Source organism: Palaemon carinicauda, chromosome 12, assembly GCF_036898095.1.
Source record: "Palaemon carinicauda isolate YSFRI2023 chromosome 12, ASM3689809v2, whole genome shotgun sequence".
In the NCBI taxonomy this organism is placed as follows: domain Eukaryota; kingdom Metazoa; phylum Arthropoda; class Malacostraca; order Decapoda; family Palaemonidae; genus Palaemon; species Palaemon carinicauda.
The window spans coordinates 71,039,921-71,059,920 of NC_090736.1; the positions used below are offsets into that span (position 1 = coordinate 71,039,921).

General features: G+C 37.2%; 1 pseudogene; it reads left to right on the forward strand.

The window, feature by feature from the left end:
* Positions 1–20,000, forward strand: part of LOC137650887 (neuronal acetylcholine receptor subunit alpha-7-like) — a 310,061-nt pseudogene that overhangs the window by 2,743 nt on the left and 287,318 nt on the right.

Here is a 20,000-nt window from a genome sequence, read left to right on the forward strand (position 1 = left end):
TTCATCACTTCCTCATACAGAACTTTCTTTACCTTCTTCACCACTCCCTTCACTGCCCCCAACATTTTGCATCCTGCATTCACTCTCTAACGTACATCTACTTATACTCCCCCATTTGCAGCAACAACGGACCCCAAGTACTTTAATCTGATCTACTTCCTCAAGTAACTCTCCATTCAACATGACATTAAACCTAGCAGCACTCTCCCTACTCGTGCATCTCATAACCTTACTCTCACCCATATTAATTCTTAACCTCTTTCTCTCACATACCCTTCCAAGCTCTGTCACTAATCAGCGCAGCATCTCCTCTGAGTCTGCAACCAATACAGTATCATCCGCAAACAAAAACTGATTCACCTCCCACTCATGACCACTCTCATAATTACGAAATAGTCAAAATAGATTCGAGTAAGATTATCGAAATTTAATTGACATTATTCATTGGTAAAAACAGAAGAAAAAACAATCAACATCAATTCAATAAAAAAAAAAATGAGAGAATAGGGAAGAATTCTTGTGAGATGAAATGAGAAAAAAGGAAGAAACTCTTCGTAAGGTAAAGGAACAAGAGCGAAAATAGAATAAAAAAAGAAATTGCCTCAAGAAAAGTGAATTTGAATATTGGATACGACGAAGGAGCGACTTACAATTAGAGAAGAACTGAGAAGGGCTGCCTGGAAAGAGGGTAAAAACTAATATTGAATCGAATTAAATGAAAGTTATAAGGACAAGAAAGGAGAAATACAATCAAAATAGACAAAGGTGAAAATAGAAAAGCATTGTGTTTTGAATTGAGAAGAATGAAAGAGAACGTGTTATCCTCGCGGGATTCTCGTAATGTGTTTATACGTGAAGAAATAATGAGCTCGGAGGGAAATCAGGTCTTAGGCCTAATCATGATCATATTTCCCCTCATCTCCGAGAATATGCAGAGGGAATAAAGGGTGCCCGGAATAATAAACAAGAATATTTCATTATTTGATAAAGATAATAACAACAATAACAAGAATAATATCAACTCAAATTTCCTCTTAGAAATAGAATGATTACGAACCAAGGAATCTAATTCCTTCATAGCGTAATACCACTGAATTCACTCTCTCTCTCTCTCTCTCTCTCTCTCTCTCTCTCCTCTCTCTCTCTCTCTCTCTCTCTCTCTCTCTCTCTCTCTCTAGTCTATTCATGCATGCATGACTTACATTTATGTTATCTGGTGGCGTCTTGTTACGTTCAGATTAGCCGAAATAACATTATAAATTCACCTATCAAAAACTAACTTTATTCATCCAAAAATTGCCATTCATTTATGCAAAAGTTATAATTGGATGATATTTTCACATAGCCACTAAGCTTTGAATAACCTCCCTGGTTCCAGCGCTAGGCCATATTACCCAAATTCTATGTAACGAATCAATAAAGCTATTATTGTTGTCTCACCTGAGCACCACAAACAAGTTATATTAACGATATATAGGTACCCTTAAAATTAGGCAGTAGTCTCCTCAAAATCTTATTTGCAAAGGAATTGGAAAATTCGAGAGGTGTACAAAACTTCTCTTCATCTTTGAAAAATCCGAGAAATATATATTGTTATGCAGAGGTGGGCAACGTTTGTTTTGAAAGTTCGCTAGTCCAAGTATAGAGTGACAGAAGAAGGAAAGTTTTGATTGTAAACGGCACGGTGAGGGAAAAGAGTAAAGATGATTAGGACATAACTTTACGGGAAAGATAGGAAAAGGTTGTAGGTGATGTACAAAAAGAGTTGAATTACCCTTGCAAAGGATGAAGGGGGATGATAGAAAGTTGAAGATATGACAGTAAATGGAAGCAAAGGAAATAAAGCTGTAAATATTATAAGGATGATGAAAAAATGGTACTGATGTATTCATGGGTGCGTTTGAGTGCAAACGTTGAGGAAGATATATTTATGAGAAAATGTGTAAATCAAAGAGTGGATGAAGGTAGTCAGGTTGGATGAACATTGAAAACTGAGGAAAAAATGTTTGGCGAAGCACAATTTTATAAACTGTGTTGGAAGGAATGCAGTTCTTTTATGGCAGTAGATGATGGATTTTGAAAATAGTAAGGAGATCAGATTGTCCTGAGATAGTCTGGTCTAAAGCAAAGTTCTTGTCACTGTCGTACACAGCTGCCCAGTATAGGGGGCTAGGATAGGTGGGGGAGAGGAGGGGGGAATTGTGATTAGAAGGATTGGAGGAAAAAGTGTTTAAATAAAGTACAGCGGGAGGTAAAAAGTTCTTACCATTCTTTCTTTCATGTTCTTTTTAAACTTTTCATTAAGTTCTGTAGTATATCTTTGTTATCAACAACTGATACCGTATACCTTGCCAGCATCCTTTCACTTCTCAACCCCCTTTGCTCACTCTCCACTAAATTGTATTTACAGTTCCTGCCTTCCCTTTAGGCTAGCTTCACACAAGTGGATTTTTTCCTTACGTAGATATATCCGCTCGTTAGGAGCCATGTCTTCACATGAGAGGATTTTCCCCCAAGTGATCTCGTAGTTGCTATAAGCCGTTTACTCTGAAACCATGCTGATTAGCATTCCACGTAGTTAGGAAATCACTACCGCTCGGACATTTTTCCGAGTAGGCTGCGTGTGAAGAGCCTCATTGATCGTCATTAATTTCTAATCTGCGCGGAAAGAAAACACGCATCACCAATCCACTCGTGTGAGGCAACTCTTAATCCACCTCCTCATTTCCTTTGTGTGAATATCAAGCTGCCTTGGAGACAAAACCTACACATGCCTAAGACCCACTTCCACAACGAACCAGTCACCCTCTCACCTATGTGTAACCAACTGATGTTCACATTTATCATTTTGGAATTGTAATTACACATTGCTTCTCTGGTTATTTTTCGGTTAGATTTCTCTAAACGAAGATGTATCGCAGATAGCTTTCCCTTTTACTATCATACTATACTCATAACAATTCATTTCTCATTTAGAATTCTATCAGCAGAATAAAGTTAAATTTTATCCTTCATGTATACCCTTTTAACAAAAAAAAAAGCTTGGATATATTAGCTCCATGAGGCAGTGGCGATTAGATTTTACTAAGACGCCATATAACAGGAATAAGGGAATGTTGGTAAGAAGAGAATGTTTATGAACTGGAAGGTATTGACCATTACAAGTATTTTATGATTATTTTATACACAAACTTTAGTGTGTAAACTCATAAAATGTTTTCGTCATCTATCCCTCAACTCTGTATCTTACTCTTATAAAGAAAAATATAAAGTATCCATTCCCTTGTTTACTTAGAAATGGCACACCCCTATCATTCACAAAATCATCTGTATCACTGTTTACTATAAAAAATGTACAATTATTCTGCTCCCCTTTTCCTTTGGAACAGAGATATCATTAATCTCCTCACCCATTCCCTTAAACACATTTCATCGTACATAATCTTACACAGCCCCTATACCAATCAGTTGCACAATGTAAAAATACAACAATGTCATTTTTATCCATTTATCTCTATTGTTCCTTTATTCTATAACCTTTAGATTACTATTATATTTTCAACTATCTTTTCTGCTTATATTTTGAAATAGAAAAAAAAAAATTCACTTTTTTTTCATGTCTGATATACGACAACTCTTCAAAATTCTTGCTCCATTGACGCATGATCGTTTCACTGCTGACATCATTGCTCCATTAGCCTCTGTAAACATTTCTTATCAACCTTTCTTTCTATAATTAATTCTTTTCAATACGAAATTTCTTAGATGGAGATTTTTTGCTCAAATCCCTTTTAAATATAAAGCAATGTCCATATTTTACGTCTTCGTGGAATTCGGCTCTTTCTTGCAATTAAACCAAAATTAACGCCCATTTCTCTTTCACCAAAACCATATATCATCATCAACCCTTAAACCACCCATTCATACCCAATTATTGAACTCTTGCTATTTAATTTAAAACTGTTTGCGACTTTCGAAATATCAAACTGAAAACCACCTCCCAATTTCCATTTTCTTCTGCTTACCATTACATTGATAATCCGGCCACCTGCTCTGCATTAACACAAAATCTAATATTTTTGTTTTTCTAAATATATACCTACATAAATTCTTCTCTATTTTTATATCAATCAGGTCTTTCTGAATTTCTTTCCAATCTTATTCAATCCAGTATCTCTAAATATACATAGCATGCAATCTCCCCTTTAAACGTTTTTTACAAGCAATAACCCAGCACAGCTCCTCTTTCTCTCTCTCCAAATCAAGGTTTACATGTTTCCATTTCATGGACCCTCTGATGCCTTTATGCATCCATCATTACAGTGTTTTTCTTCCATTGCACTTAATTTAAACTAAATCATCCCCCAGAGGAGGGTACACAGTGGGCATAAATGGAAGGTCTTTGGAGCGTTCTCTCGGCTTCCTAACTGCACTCATTTTCTAGCCTTCTCCTATCCATTCGTTTCTGCTTTGTTTCATTTCAAGCACCCAAGCCTCTTAAATTTTACTCCATTGACCAACTGCAGGTCCTCCCACTTCGTTGGACATATGCAACAAATGGTCTCCGTAGCCCCAGTGTCAGGTCTTCTGGCCCAAATTCATAAATCCATTTGAAACGCCCCCCCCCAAAAAAAAAAAAAAAAATCTTGACTAGGATATTTGTGTTATTTCACATCTTCCGTCCTTTTCATACTGTACGTCAGACTCGGTTATTCTTTTCCCATTCCAGTGTCTTACATAGGCCTACTGGTCACAGTAAGTGCCAAAACATCCAGCGTTCTTCTCGTAAAAACTTCTATCAAACGTTTCTGATGTAATGAATAGTTGGATACAGAAATTCCTGGTACACCTCACTCCGGGGAAGAACAATCGGCCACACCCTTACTGCGCGGCGAGTTGGTGTGTCTAGCTCAGCCCACAACCTCTGCTAGCTCGCCTTACACTAGCTTCTTGGTTACTCACTGTGAATTAAGGGTGTGACATGGTACATTTTTTTGGTGCAATGTGTACCAGGGATTCCTGTGTCCAACCGTACCACATCCAAAATCTTAAACTTTGATGCATTCCAGCAAAATTTGAACGAAGGATAAAACTGGAACCCAACATATTAAAATTAACTGTTTTTATATAAGCATGAAAATGGAATATTGAGACCAGTATCCAACTAGAACAATAAAGCGATGAACATTTTTATCAAGTGTTTGGATTCGTTTGTAATTTAGGGAGAGCTTTAATCTCTAAGGGTTCCACAACATGCTAGTTTTCCCCGACTTCCCCACCCAACCGGTGACACAATTGATAGCTTTTAATTCGAATTACCCCTAATGAATCAATATGGATGAAATCAATACAATATTGTGCTCAAATAGAAAGAAATTTCTACCTCATAGTAAGCATATTGCCAAAATTAGATAATACATAAGAAAGATTTAGTTAAGACCTCATCAAGATTTAGATAATATATCTCAGGACAGTTTATTAGTGACCTGACAATTTGTAATGCCTTGGCCAGCATTGCTTAGATAATACCAACTAATCTGTCAAGGACTGTCTGATGTTAATTATATATATATATATATATATATATATATATATATATATATATATATATATATATATATATATATATATATATATATATATATATATATATATATATATTATATATATATATTATATATATATATATATATATATATATATATATATATATATATATATATATATATATATATATATATATATATATATATATATATATATATATATATATATATATATATATATATATATATATATATATATAATTTGTATATTATTATTATTATTATAATTATTATTATTATTATTATTATTATTATTATTATTATTATTATTATTATCAAATATGTTATTGCTCATTTAGATCAGAACACCTGGTTTTCACTGCCCTTTTTTCCCAACAGTGATTTTGGGCGACGAGGAAGAGTACCGACTGACCCGATATCTTAGGGCCAATTACGACCCCTCAGTCAGGCCTGCCAAAAACTCGTCCGAAGCTCTCAGCGTGGTCTTCGGCTTGACCCTCCATAGCATCATCGATGTGGTAAGTAATGTTGTCTGTCTTTATTAATTTCTTAAAAGAACAAATTTGGTATTATAGACTATGTATTGATAATAGAATATCTATTAACTAGTCGGATAGGATGGACTGCCCCGGATAGAAGTAAACTTTCGAGGGACTTATGTTCCTCAAATGTGCAGTTCTTCCTTCTCTTCATCATCATCATTATTCATTTTTTGGACCATAGTATTAGTGTTACATTTCACGGATTCCTTGAATAAGTGGTTATTAGACCTTTTGGGTGAATTTTAGTTTTCTAAATAAAATTTTATATGTTTTAGCCCATTTTAGGTCATATTTCAACATCCATATAAGCTCTTGGTGATATACTTCTGATGATTTTATTTTCACAACAGACATTGATATCTTTGAATTATTTAAGGAAAGCTTTCAAAAACATTACAGCAGTAGACGGTGGATTTTTCTTTCATGGATTGAGTTTGATCAGACTAGAATTCCACGCTAAAGTAGATCCAAGGAAAAGAAAACGACAAGACATCAGTTGAGTTTTAGATTGAAAGAAGGAACAGATTAACGCTGAAAATAATTAATATTGCCAGATTTGGGAAAGTCATCAGCAAGATTTAGAGAAGATGTCAGCAAGATTATTATTATTATTATTATTATTATTATTATTATTATTATTATTATTATTATTATTATTATTATTATTCGTTAAGCCACAACCCTAGTTGGAAAAGCATGATGCGATAAGCCTAAGAGCTCCAACAGGGAAAATAACCCTATGAGGAAAGGAAATAAAGAAATAAATAAACTACAAGAGAAGTAAAGGACAATTAGAATAACATATTTCATGAATATTAACAACATTGAAATAGATTTTTCATAATTAGGCTATAAAAAAAGAGACTTATATCAGCCTGTTCAACGCACAAACATTCACTGCAAGACACCAGCATGATTTAGATGAGACGTCAGAAGGAGAATAACATCAAAGAAATAGTCACTTAGAATATCTACATAGAAAGTAGAGAGTGCCGTTGATTGGCCATTTAGGAGGGAACTCACTTCACATCTCAGTGAAATTTGAACAGTGATATATGGTGAAATCTATGAGCAAATGAGAGTCGAGTAAAGAGAAATAGGGAATGCAATTGTAGGGGTGATGCTTTTGAAGAATAAAGTAGACAGGGACATTGTGAACGGGGAAAATAATTGGGGTGATGGAATAAAAAGAACGAATTTGAGCAAGAAATCAGGCGAGTAAAAAAAAGACTAGTTCTTGAGGCGAGGTCATTGCAGTATGACAGGTTAATGAGGAAATGGATGTTAGATTAAAACAATCATATAAAGAGACGTTGTAATAGTGTTAGTAAAGTGCATTTATTGAAGAACTGTTGAAATTAGAGGACTGGAAGTCACCGGAGGATTTCACGTTAATGGAAGAATTTTCGTCGAAGTACCTGCTAATTATATATTGGAAATTGAAGGCTTAGGACAATTAAAAGGTTTATGGATTTAAGGTATAATTAGTATAAATGCAGGGGAAATTCTGCTATGTAGTAATAGAAAGGTAATTAGAGGGATACCAAAGTTTGTAATGTATGAATAATGCTTGCATGAATGAAAAATATATGACACTGTTTACCCAAATGTGTTTTAGTATAAATCGTTTCAATTGAATTTGAGGAAGATTTAAACCAAATTGTACCATAATTCTAATTTCATATTTTCTATTTGTCATAACAAACAAGAGGAAAACATTAGAAATGTTTTGCTTGAGCTAACATTGATATTATTTAATATAGTTTGCCTCTGAACCGGAAAAGCATATCGTCCTCGATTTCATATTATTGACAGAAAGATATTAGGAAAAGCAAAATATTCCCTAAAATCATCAACATTTCACAATATCATTTGCTTTTTCCTCGGAATTCGTATAAATCAACCACAGGGATATAACGCTCAACTGAAATAATCCTCTTCATGTTATAAGTGCCATCTATGGTTTTGGCGTTTCAGCTGATTTAACTTCATTATCATTATTATTACCTCCACCAAGGTTTTGTTTTTAGCTCCGTTTATCAATTCACCTATGTGTTTGTTTGTCTTTTAACAGGAGTAAGTCAAATCTTCTATTTTTCACCTAATTTTAGCAACGGATAGTTATTATGCTTAGGAGGAATCCATTATATTTTGGAGGTAATTCGGATCATGATCACGATGCTGGTTATTATTATTATTATTATTATTATTATTATTATTATTATTATTATTATTATTATTATTATTATTATTATTAGCTAAGCTACAAATCTAATTGAAAAAGGGAAAGCCTCATCCGTAGACTTAAGTAACGTGTTGACAATCTTCATTAGCGGAGGTCTGAAATCTCTGATTGCTCTTTTTAATTCCATTTTATTATTATTATTATTATTATTATTATTATTATTATTGTTATTATTATTATTATTATTATTATTATTTTTAGCTACGGTAAAAATCTAATTGGGATAGCAATATGCTACATGCCCAAAGGCTCCAACAGAGAAAAATAGTCCAGTGAGAAAGGAATTTATTAAATTATAATAAAAGTAATGAATAAATAATATGCAATATCTTAAGATCAGTAACATTTTTAACATAGATCTGCCATATATAAACAATGAAGAGAGACTCAAGTTGTAATGAGAGGCACATAGACCGGTCCTTTAACAAATCCTCGCAAAAAGAAATCGCAGGGCGTAAGATCTAGAGATTTGGGAGGCCAGGGCATGAGATCGTTATCATCTTGCCAAGACCGTCCAATCCATCTGTCTGGTAGTGTTGTGTTCAGAAACTGTCTAACCCTGAAGCTCCAGTGTGGTGGCACCCCATCCTGTTGGAAAATAAAGTCATCAGACTCTTTCTCACTCAATTTATCCATCAACCAGTTTTCCAGCATGTCGAGGTACGTCTCACCATCGACTGTTGCTCTTTCAAAGAACAATGGTCCGTAGACAGCTTTCTTGGATATAGCACAAAACACGGTCACCTTTGAGAAATTTCGCTGATGCTCAAGAAGTTCATGTGGGTTCTCAGTACCACATATGCGAGTGTTATGCTTGTTAACTTTGCCATTTATGGGGAAAGTCGCTTCATCGCTAAAAACAAGCCGGTCGTCAAACCCGTCATCTTCCATCTTCTGTTGCATTGTAATGCAAAAGTCATGACGAGCTGGATTATCAGTGTACTTCAACTGTTGTACTAACTGTAGCTTGCAAGGCGTCATGTGTAGTCGTCTTCTTAAAAAAAGCCAAGCAGTTGTAGGACACTAAAGTTCCATACTGGCTCTTCTAATCGATTTATAGGGGCTCCACTGGAAGGCAGTTCGAACTTGTTCAACCACATCATCTGAGGGGCGTCCCATTCTCTTAGCTGCGCATAAGCACCCATCTGTCATGAATTCACCATGCCATCTCACTATGGACTTCCTTTCTTGCGGCTCTTATCCGAATTTTTTGTGAAATGCATGTTGAACAAGTGTCCATGATTCAGTTTTTGCAAATTCAAGCACACAAAACGCCTTTTGTGGTTAAGTGAACGCCATTACTGGATCTGAAAAGAAACGAAAAAATCAATAGCCTTACAAAAAATTTAATGCATTTAACTTTAAAATGGCACCACTTTTATCTTACTACCATTCATAGTTAAGCAGATATGAGGACTTGAAATGTGCCCAAGACTTTTAGACCACCCTGCATAGCATTTTGTCAATATGATAAAATGTTATTGAGTGCTATTTTTCTTTGGACCTGTTATAATTGGCAACTGAAAGTAAAAACCAGAAAGTTTAATGACATTATTCTATAGTATATCAATCACCTCTTTTACAGTGCTGTATTAGCCCTTGATAAGGCCAATAGGCTTCTAACTTCTTTGGGGCTCTTGAAATCTAACACCGCGCCCCCCTTCCTTCACGTTCTTCCTTTCGTACAATTTATTAACATGATATCACAAATGAAGTGACTAGGCTTCAGCCTAGTCAGCCTTAGGTATAACACATCACTCATTTCTTTTATTTGTTTATTGTAAGTAAGTTTTATTTTTAAAGTGATATTAACCGGTCTGGATACCAACACTTTATTTTCTATAAGTGGTTACTACAAACGCCTCGTTGTATTTCTCCTGGCAGATAGTTCCTGTAAAACGTGTTGTTCGACTGTATGTTTCTCTAATTACTTAAAGAGCCGAAATACCGTTCCTTTTACTGTGAATTTAACCGTCTTCCTTGCATAATAAAGAGGGCACTGATAGTTCTTTGTGGCCTACTTTCTGTTGTTATTCTAACCTTAGCTTTAACGGTTATAAGTTTTACCCTTATATTCACTAGTTTTCAGTCAATCTATTTACCATATATTTGTTATTCAAATCAAAAGTCATTCAGCAAACTATTTGAAGATGTGTTAACCTTGTGCTTGTCAAAGAAAATCATGTAAGTGAAAAGATAAATGTCATATGGGATATGTATATATGCTTTCAAACGTGTTGGATGTTGGATTTCATTTTTATTTCATGATATTTTTAACATCTTGTTTTATATTATTGATTAAAGTTTGGTGAATATGAAGTTTAGCTCTTAAATAATTAATATCAAGTTGTATGATTTAAAATAATTTCATTTATTTGGCCTTCTATATCGTTAGCAATTAGCTAATTTCTTAAACTAAGAACACCATTAATATATTTTTTTATGGAAGTGAGGGAGAGAGAGAGAGAGAGAGAGAGAGAGAGAGAGAGAGAGAGAGAGAGACTTACCAAAACAAAGTTACAGTATCTTGGAGTCATGAACACCATTAAACGCCTGGAGAATAGAGACAATTGTTTGTTCTAGCCAAACACAGAGGGATCATGAAATGGGTGTCCAAAGGATATTAACCTTAACATCATGTTATAGACAGCGTTATTTCTCTGTATGCGCAGCGCGAGCAAAACCTATTTTGGGAAGTAAGTTTGTCTTAAAGACGATACTTGGAGCACAATCAGATTGTTCGCTTTCCTGTATATCTTAAAGGAACATGTCAATTCTGCAAGATTCTTTAAGTGAGGTGTTTGGGCTTGGAAAACTACTTGAAAATAATTCTTATAAGTGTAAAATAAAGAGTGGCATTATATTATGTATTTCGTGATATGATTATGAAAAAGAACATAGTCCTTAAATAGATAATAGTGCCATGTGGTCGCCAGAAAATAGGTCTTAAGTACATAGCTAGCAAAGTGAAAACTTAAATTTTATACTTCTTTATTTCTTTTTACCACATAACCCTCAAGCAAAACCTAACAGTTTGATGGATAAGTTAGGTCTTAGTCTAAGATATACTTACTAAACAATATCGGAAACAATACAGTTGTTATAGATGATTCCCTAGGTTTACTTGATACATATGAAAATGATTACTAATTTACGTATAACGCTAACAGGTGTTATTCTGTTGCTTCAGATGAAGAAATCTCCTGTGAATTAAAGTTAAAGGTGGTGTATCTTACTTTATAGTATAAACGAACACACTGTTTTCACCTTGATCTTCAGAAAGATAACTCAGAATATTATTCGTGAAGAAATATTATCATAGCTGATTGATTTGAATTGTAGAAAAAAACTCTGAGCCAGCATTTGAACATACATAATAAAGGACAGTAGTATGACTTATTCTAATTTAGAATTTACTATTTTTTTTATTTAGTTCTTTTTCACCCAAATTACCCGCTTCAGGGACCGCAATATTTGTTGGTCATATACAACAAATTTACAGTTTTTTAAGAATCGTTCGGCGTACTTCATTTTGATGAGCAAATCCTCACTATTATAACGCTAGCAAAATGAGAGAGACCTCAGTTTCATCTCGGAAAAGCTTATTAACTTTTATGAAGTAAAAGCTTGTTTCATAATCTTGGAGCTGTATTTTAGAAGGCTGAGCTGCGTCTTGACTTCTTTCCCTTGAAAACCTCCTTAGCCATAGTCCAGCCACAAAAAGTTGAAATCTGTCTGTGATTAGTGGTGCTGCCACGTTTCTTATGTCAGTGTCACTAGAAAATTAGATTATCCTCATCTTTATGTACAACAATGAATTGGCATAAGAAAATATGACAATAGCTCTAATCTCTAAAGTCAGCCCTTTGCTGTAGAAATCAAGTCTGATCGAACTCCATAAAGTTAAATTATCAACCATAACATTCGCATGGCAGCAGATCGATCCCACCCGACCACAGTGGTGGGTTGGGTTAGCCCGGCAGACGTTCTAGTGAGCATCTATTTTGATGAAACTGGAACTGAATCCAGACACCTTTTATCATCATCTCCTCCTATGCCTATTGACGCAAAGGGCCTCCATTGACGCAATGGCCTCATTTGCGTCATGAAAGACACCTTTTATACAAGCAGTTTAAAACCATGCGCATGTGCAAGGACAGTGAAAAAGATATAACCTCATTTGAATAAAAAATACTGTCTACGAAAAATACTTTCTAACGGGAAATAAGGAATGATTATCATCAAATTCTCTCATTGTTAGGGTTATATCTCTACAAGCAAGAAACACACTGCATAGATTAGCCAATTAGTCGGATAAAACTTAAAAATCGTAATTGGCAGGCCGGTTTTAGTGGGAGATCTCTACAACAAGGCTCAAGAAATAAACGTTATATAGGGTGTACCAACCGTTTGTCACACGAACATACATAGTAACGACATTTCTTTTTTTTTGTATATATTATGCTTTGTATCTTCGCTCTCCCCTCGCACTTACAGGGACCTGAATAAACAAGTCTGTTTTTCTCACCGTTAACTGTTAACAGAACCGGTTGTCGGTTGAACATGAAATTGGCTGTTATGTTTTTAAGTTCTGATTGCCTGGACTTGATGTATATATTAACTGATGTTTTGTAATAATGTTACTCAGTTGATTTCATCCTGCCTTCTTAGTCACAGCCTCTCTCGGCCCGTCACCCCCTCCGTCATTGTTACTATGGAGGACTCCACGGAATTTGGCACCGCCCCATTGAAACTTTTGTCGTTCGCCCTCGGAGAGGCGTTTGCTTTGTTTCAGCGCGCAGAAGTTCAGTTCCGCATCAAGAGCATGACTCACTCAACCACCAAAGCAGATTATGTTCTTGCGGCGATACCCGAGGACACCTTCCTGGAAATATCCGACTGGCTTTGTGAACATGGAGACACCCCAATAGCGAATGACGCCTCAAAACGTACCTTCTGCAGCAGTACTCACCGTCGCCAGCCACCCATATAGCAAAGCTTTTTCAGCTCTCTCAACAACTGTTGGGGTACGAAAGGGCTTCGCTCCCCCTCAGGGAAATGACTAGTTTGCTCACCTGCAACCTGCTGCAGACGGCTTTCCTCGTAAGGTGAACCTACTTCGTGCCCTTTGGGTACGCCGTTTACCCGAACCTTTACGCGCTACCATACCAGATGTTGATAGTTTACCCATAAAGGACTTGATGACTAAAACCGACGCCCTTATGGATACCACTTCACAATCTTCAAGACCTCCAGCAACGCCTCCACTCCTGACAAAGAGGACGCCTATTCAATGTCAACCAAAGCTGACTTGAATGCCATAGGACATACACGCCTACCTTGTGACGTGCCGGAACGGTGACAAAGCCACCCATCCCCCACCACTCACTCACATCCCAACCAACGACTTCTACAGCCACTTAAAGCTGCCCATCGGCTGCAGTTTTGCTACTACAACTGCAGATTCGGGGCAGCCGCAAAGATACGTGCCAAGGTTGTCAGTGGCCAAAAAACGTGTTGGTAGGCCATTGCTCGTGGTGGTGGCCTCCCGTGTTTCTAATCTTTTCTTTTTACATGATGCATGAACGGACGCTTGTAGACACGGGTTCTTGTAGTTCTCTTTTACTAAGGGAACTCTTCAGGACACGACGTAGTCTGTCTACATCTGTCGATGTCCGCCTAGTAGCTGCCGACAGATCTGTGATACCCACCTACGGTTACGAGAACCTCACATTATCGTTGGGAAATGGTAAATTTAATTGGAAGTTCCTCGTTGCTGACATCACATTGCCAATCATCGATGCGGATTTTCTCTTTCATTTCCACCTTCTAGTTGAAGTCACCTACCGACGATAGGTCAACACAGACTCGTACTTGTCAACACCTCTTCAACCCGCCCCCTCCAACCTTGCTCTCCACATCAGCGCACCCACAGATAACTACGCCCAACTCCTCACGTCATACCCGGAAGTTTTCCGTCCAGACCTTTGCCAAACGCCCAGGGATCTTGCCAAGCACGGTATTTATCACCATATCAAGACAACGGGACTCTCAGTCTTCGCAAAATTCAGATTTCTGGCACCTGATCAATTGGCGGCCGCCAAACAGACGTTCACAAAAATGGAGGAAATGGGCCTTTGCCAAAAGGCCTCCAGCCCATGGTCGTCACCCTTACACATCGTTCTGAAGAAAGAAGGCTCCCTCCATCCGTGCAGGGATTACAGGCGCCTGAACATGCAAACAGAACCGGATCACTACCCCTTCCCAAACATCGCCGACGTGATCTCCTACCTGCACAAAGCGAAGGTTTTCTCCACGCTCGACCTCCTGGAGCGGTATTATCAGGTGCCTATGAACCCAGAAGACATCCCCAAGACCGCCATCACCACTCTGTTTGGTACATACACCTTCAATTACTCCTGTTTTGGCCTTCGTAACGCTGGGGCCACTTTTCAACGTCTCATGGATGGCATCTTAGGGGACCTCCCCTTCTGTGTATGTTATGTGGACGATCTACTTGTGTTCTCTTCCCCAAAAGAGGAACACCTCCGTCACTTGCGCATCGTGATCGACCGCCTACAACAAAATGGCCTTATAGTCCGCTTCGACAAGTGTACCTTTAGCGCCAATGAAGTGTCGTTCTTAGGGCACCACATCACTCTTGAAGGAGTCGATCCCCTCCCTGAGAAAGTAGCAGCCGTTCAGAAGTTCCCCACGCCCTCGACCGTCAAAGCTCTGCAGGGATTCTTGGGCATGATCAACTATTATCACCGTTTTCTGCCTGCCATTGCCTCCACTCTTGCTCCCCTCCACACCTCCCTCATGGGCAAGCCAAAATAGCTGAAGTGGGGTCCCCTTCAAGAAGCAGCCGTCTGTAATGCAAAGAAGGCCCTATCAACCACTGCTGCTCTCACTTCTCCCATCCCACATGCCCCTCTCCTTTTCTCCACCAATGCCAGCGACGCCACTATTGGTGCAGTACTCGAACAGGAGATCAATGGTTTGCCCCGCCCATTGGCCTTCTTCAGCAGAAAACTGTCCAAGGAAGACTTGGGTTTTTCTGCCTTCGATCACGAATTGCTGGCGGTGCAGTTGGCTGTCCATCACTTTCACCTTTTCTTGGAAGGTACGCCCCTCGTCATTCACTTAGACCACATGCCTCTGGTGCACGCCTTCAACACGTCCCTGGGAAAATTAATCCCGTTGCCGATGCCCTGTCAAGAAACACGTTGGCTGCCATTCATCTGGGATTGGATTACAACGCCTTGGCTGAAGCCCAATGACAGGATCCAGAGTATCAAGCATGTAGGACAACCTGCACATCCCTCCGTTGGGAAAACATCCCACTCGATGACTCCAACACCACCGCGACCTTGGATTCCTGCTCTCATGCACCGACAGGTGTTTGATTTCATTCACAGCCTTTCACATCCCTCATGCCGTTCTACTGCACAGCTGCTGAAGACGAAGTTCATTTGGCACGGCATTTCTAAGGATGCTATGGATTGGGTCTGCGCCTGTAATTCTTGCCAAACTTCCAAAGTACATCGACACACGGATTCAGGAGTGGGCACCTTTCCTCAACCTCAGCGTCGTTTTGCCCACATTCACATCGACGTTGTAGGCCCCCTACCCACATCACAAGGACATTGTTACCTGTTTACCGTCATCGACCGCTCCACTCGTTGGCCTAAAGCCATTCCCATGGAAACTAGAATGTCTGCCTTATGTACATCCTCCTTACTCTCAGGATGGATTGAAAGTTTTGGCATCCCTGAGCTTATTACTTCTGACAGGGGTACTACTTTCACATCTCAATCGTGGACATCATTAGCGAATCTCCTGGGCATCACCCTACATCAGCCAACTGCCTACATCCCCGCTGCCAATGGAATGGTTGAATGTTTTCATCGTACCCTGAAAGCAGGCTTTGATATCCCGCTGCAAGGATTCCAACTGATTTATTTAGCTTCCCTGGGTCCTCCTGGGACTAAGGACCACTCCTAAAGACGACCTTGACGTCTCACCAGCTGAAATGGTGTATGGCAACCCATCGGTCATCCCTGCCGAATTTTTTCCTTCTGCAACCTCCTCCAACGATCTCTAGAGCATACGTCATGTCGTGGGAAAATTCACTCCATGCCGCCAGACTTACAAGCCCCCAGCGAAGCATCACATACCGACAGACTTACACTTTGTAACGCACGTCTTCCTACGCAGCGACACTAGCAAGGCAACACTAACACCCCCTTACACGGGCCCTTTCCTTGAGATCTGACGCAGTCCGAAAGCATTCCTACTAAACATTCGTGGCATAGAAGACTGGGTCTCCATTGATCGACTAAAACCTGCTTATCTCCTGCCAGATGACCCACCTACAGTGCCCTCTCTGGATCAAAGCGCCCCATTTAATATGTACAGTATATAATTTCTAGGGAGGGGGAGCCATGTACCAACCGTGTGTCACACGATCGTATATAGTAACGACATTTCTTTTTTTTGTATATATTATGCATAGTATCTTTTCTCTCCCCTCACACTGACAGGGACCTGAATAAACATGTCTGTTTTTTTCACCATTAACTGTCAACAGAACTGGTTGTCGGTTGAATGTGAAATGGCCTGTTATGTTTTTTTGTCCTTCATGCCGGGCCTTGATGTATATATAAACTGATGCTCTGTAATAAAGTTACTCAGTTGCTTTCATCCTGCCTTCTTAGTCACAGCATATCTCAGCCTGTCACAAGGGGTATGTTTGAGCTACTGAATCAGAGACAACATTTCTGTGAATGTTTAACGTCAAGGGGGGGAGGGACGCACAGGTAGAGGGATAGAAGGCTCTCTCTCTCTCTCTCTCTCTCTCTCTCTCTCTCTCTCTCTCTCTCTCTCTCTCTCTCTCTCTCTCTCTCTCTCTCTCTCTCATTTGCTTCATTCCTCAAGTACCATAGAAACGAAAAACTAAAATCAAGAAGCAAACCATTTATTTACTCTCTCTCTCTCTCTCTCTCTCTCTCTCTCTCTCTCTCTCTCTCTCTCTCTCTCTCTCTCTCTCTCTCTCTCTCTCTCATAAACACACAAACATATACACATTTAAAAGAAGAAGCATGTTTCGTAAGTTCTGTGACACTCCTTTTTCATATCTTAACATTAATGTCGCAAAGTAACAACTTCCGTAGGAAGCAATTATGACAAAGTCTTCCGAGAAACGCCATTGAAAACCAGTCCTTGGCCATGTAAAACTCAGAGAACAGGTGTAATTGTGGAAATAGGTGAATGAAATAGAGGAAATTTAAGTCAACTACTGAATCCCTCTCATGCGGTTTAAAGTTACTTAATGAAGTCACAGTTTGCTAAAAATGTTTCAGTGTTAAGAGTGTTTTATGACAAAAGTTCTAATTCTAAGAGGGATTCAGGCTCAACAATTCCAATTTAAGAAAGTTTTATTTAAAAGTACCTTAATTTTTAGAGGATTGCGTCAGAAAAGGTTACAATTCAAAATAGTTTTTTTAGCCAAAAAAGTTGTCAGAGGGTTTCATGTCATACAGTAATTGATAAATCTACGAGGGTTACACGCCGAACCATTTCAATGTTAAAATGTTTCCATTCCAGGAATTAAAATTCTAAGAGGTTTTTCTCACCAAAGAGTTCCAATTATAAGTAGGCTTCCAATCTCAAGAGTGTTTAGTTCCGAGAGGGGTTCGGGCCAAAATAATCCAATTTTAATAGGGTATCATGCTAAATTACCCCAATTCCAAAACTTTATCCTAAATTAATAAAAATTTAGGAGCGGTTCAATCCGAAAAAGTCTTTCTAAGTAGGTTTAAAGCCAAGATATCCCATCTTGAAGTGTTCCACGCCTAACAGATATAATTCTAAAAGGGTTTCAATCCAATAGGATACAATTCTAAGAGGGTTTCAATCCAATAGGATACAATTCTAAGAGTTTTTCATTGCAAAATTCTCCATCCAGTGAGTTTCATATTAAATGCCTGGTCCAGAGCATATTTCTCTATATTTTCCTCAGAAGCTTTTAGAAATGTTTTTGCGCCTTGACTTATAACAGAGTTGGTAATTCATGGCCTTTGTCAGTGACCATAATTCTGTCACGATTTTTACAGCTGCATTTACTGTGCATGAAGTTAGAAAGACAAGTTATGGCCTTAGAAAGAAAGGGAGAATAGAATGGACTAATTGAAAAAGATATAAATGCTATGAGATTATTCTTTATTCGTTCCCTTATAAAATAATTAGAACGAATTACTTATTTTAATGACAATATCAACATTTGAGCTTTTTATCAAATCTTGGCTCCCTGTGAGTTTATATGAGATGTGCGTATAAAAAATAAACCTATGTTATGTAAACAATTTACATGGAGAAATAGCACACCATATCTAAAAAAGTTATTTGAATGCCTCAAAATTTCTATGATATTTCGTGAGAAATTGGTTTGACTATTCCCTTCTATATGGAATAAATATTGTACCTTATGGTATTCTAAATTTACCTTCCTTAAGAAGAACACTATTTTTCTGCTCAACTCATGCAAAAACACATTCTTAACACTTTACACAAAATGGAAATCTCTCATCAATTGAAAATACCCTTCTTTGTTATAAATTATCTAAATAGAAATTTTACATACTAAAATTAAAACAAAATTTACAGGTAAGAAAGTAATGAATGAAATCTTATACTGTAAAAATTGCTGATATTGAAGGATGTTGGATATAGTTATGTTAAATGTTTAGCCTCGAATAGGCTAAGATTCATATGTATTAGCCTTGAGCTACGATATCTGTATATATATATATATATATATATATATATATATATATATATATATATATATATATATATATATATATATATATATACATATTCATTTATATATGTATGTATATATATATATATATATATATATATATATATATATATATATATATATATATATATATATATATATATATATACATATATATATATTATATATATATATATATATATATATATATATATATATATATATATATATATATATATATATATATATATATATATATATGAATTCAGGAAGTGGCTATGGTGTAAGAATTGCTCATAGAATTATTAATCTCTATGGGGGGCTAAGAAGAAGAAGTATATATCCATCAAAAAGAGAGATGGGTCTGTTATAACAACAGAAGAAGGGAATAATTTAATTGATATACCTGAAGTTGATGGACACCTTGATGTGTCCATGAATGAATTCAGCGTGTTTGAAGTCAAAGCAATCATTAATACACTAAAGAGATGGCAAACCCCTGGATACGATGGAATAACTGCCGAGATGATACTGGCCGAAAATGAAGTGACTCCTAGAGTACTTACAAGATTTTTTTTGTAGAATGTGGCATAAACAGGCAAAACCAGATGAAGGAAAGTTAGGAGTGTAGGTAAAATTGGTAATTAAAGACCTGACTGACTGCAATATTTACAGAGGCATAACACTTACGTCAGTTATGAAAATATATAGTATGCTTATTCTAAGGAACCTGGAGAGAAAGATTGATGAAAAGTTGAGAGATGAACAAGTGGGAATTAGAAAAGGTAGAAGTTGCACTACCAAATTTTCATTTTGATATATGCGTAGAATATATAAATCTT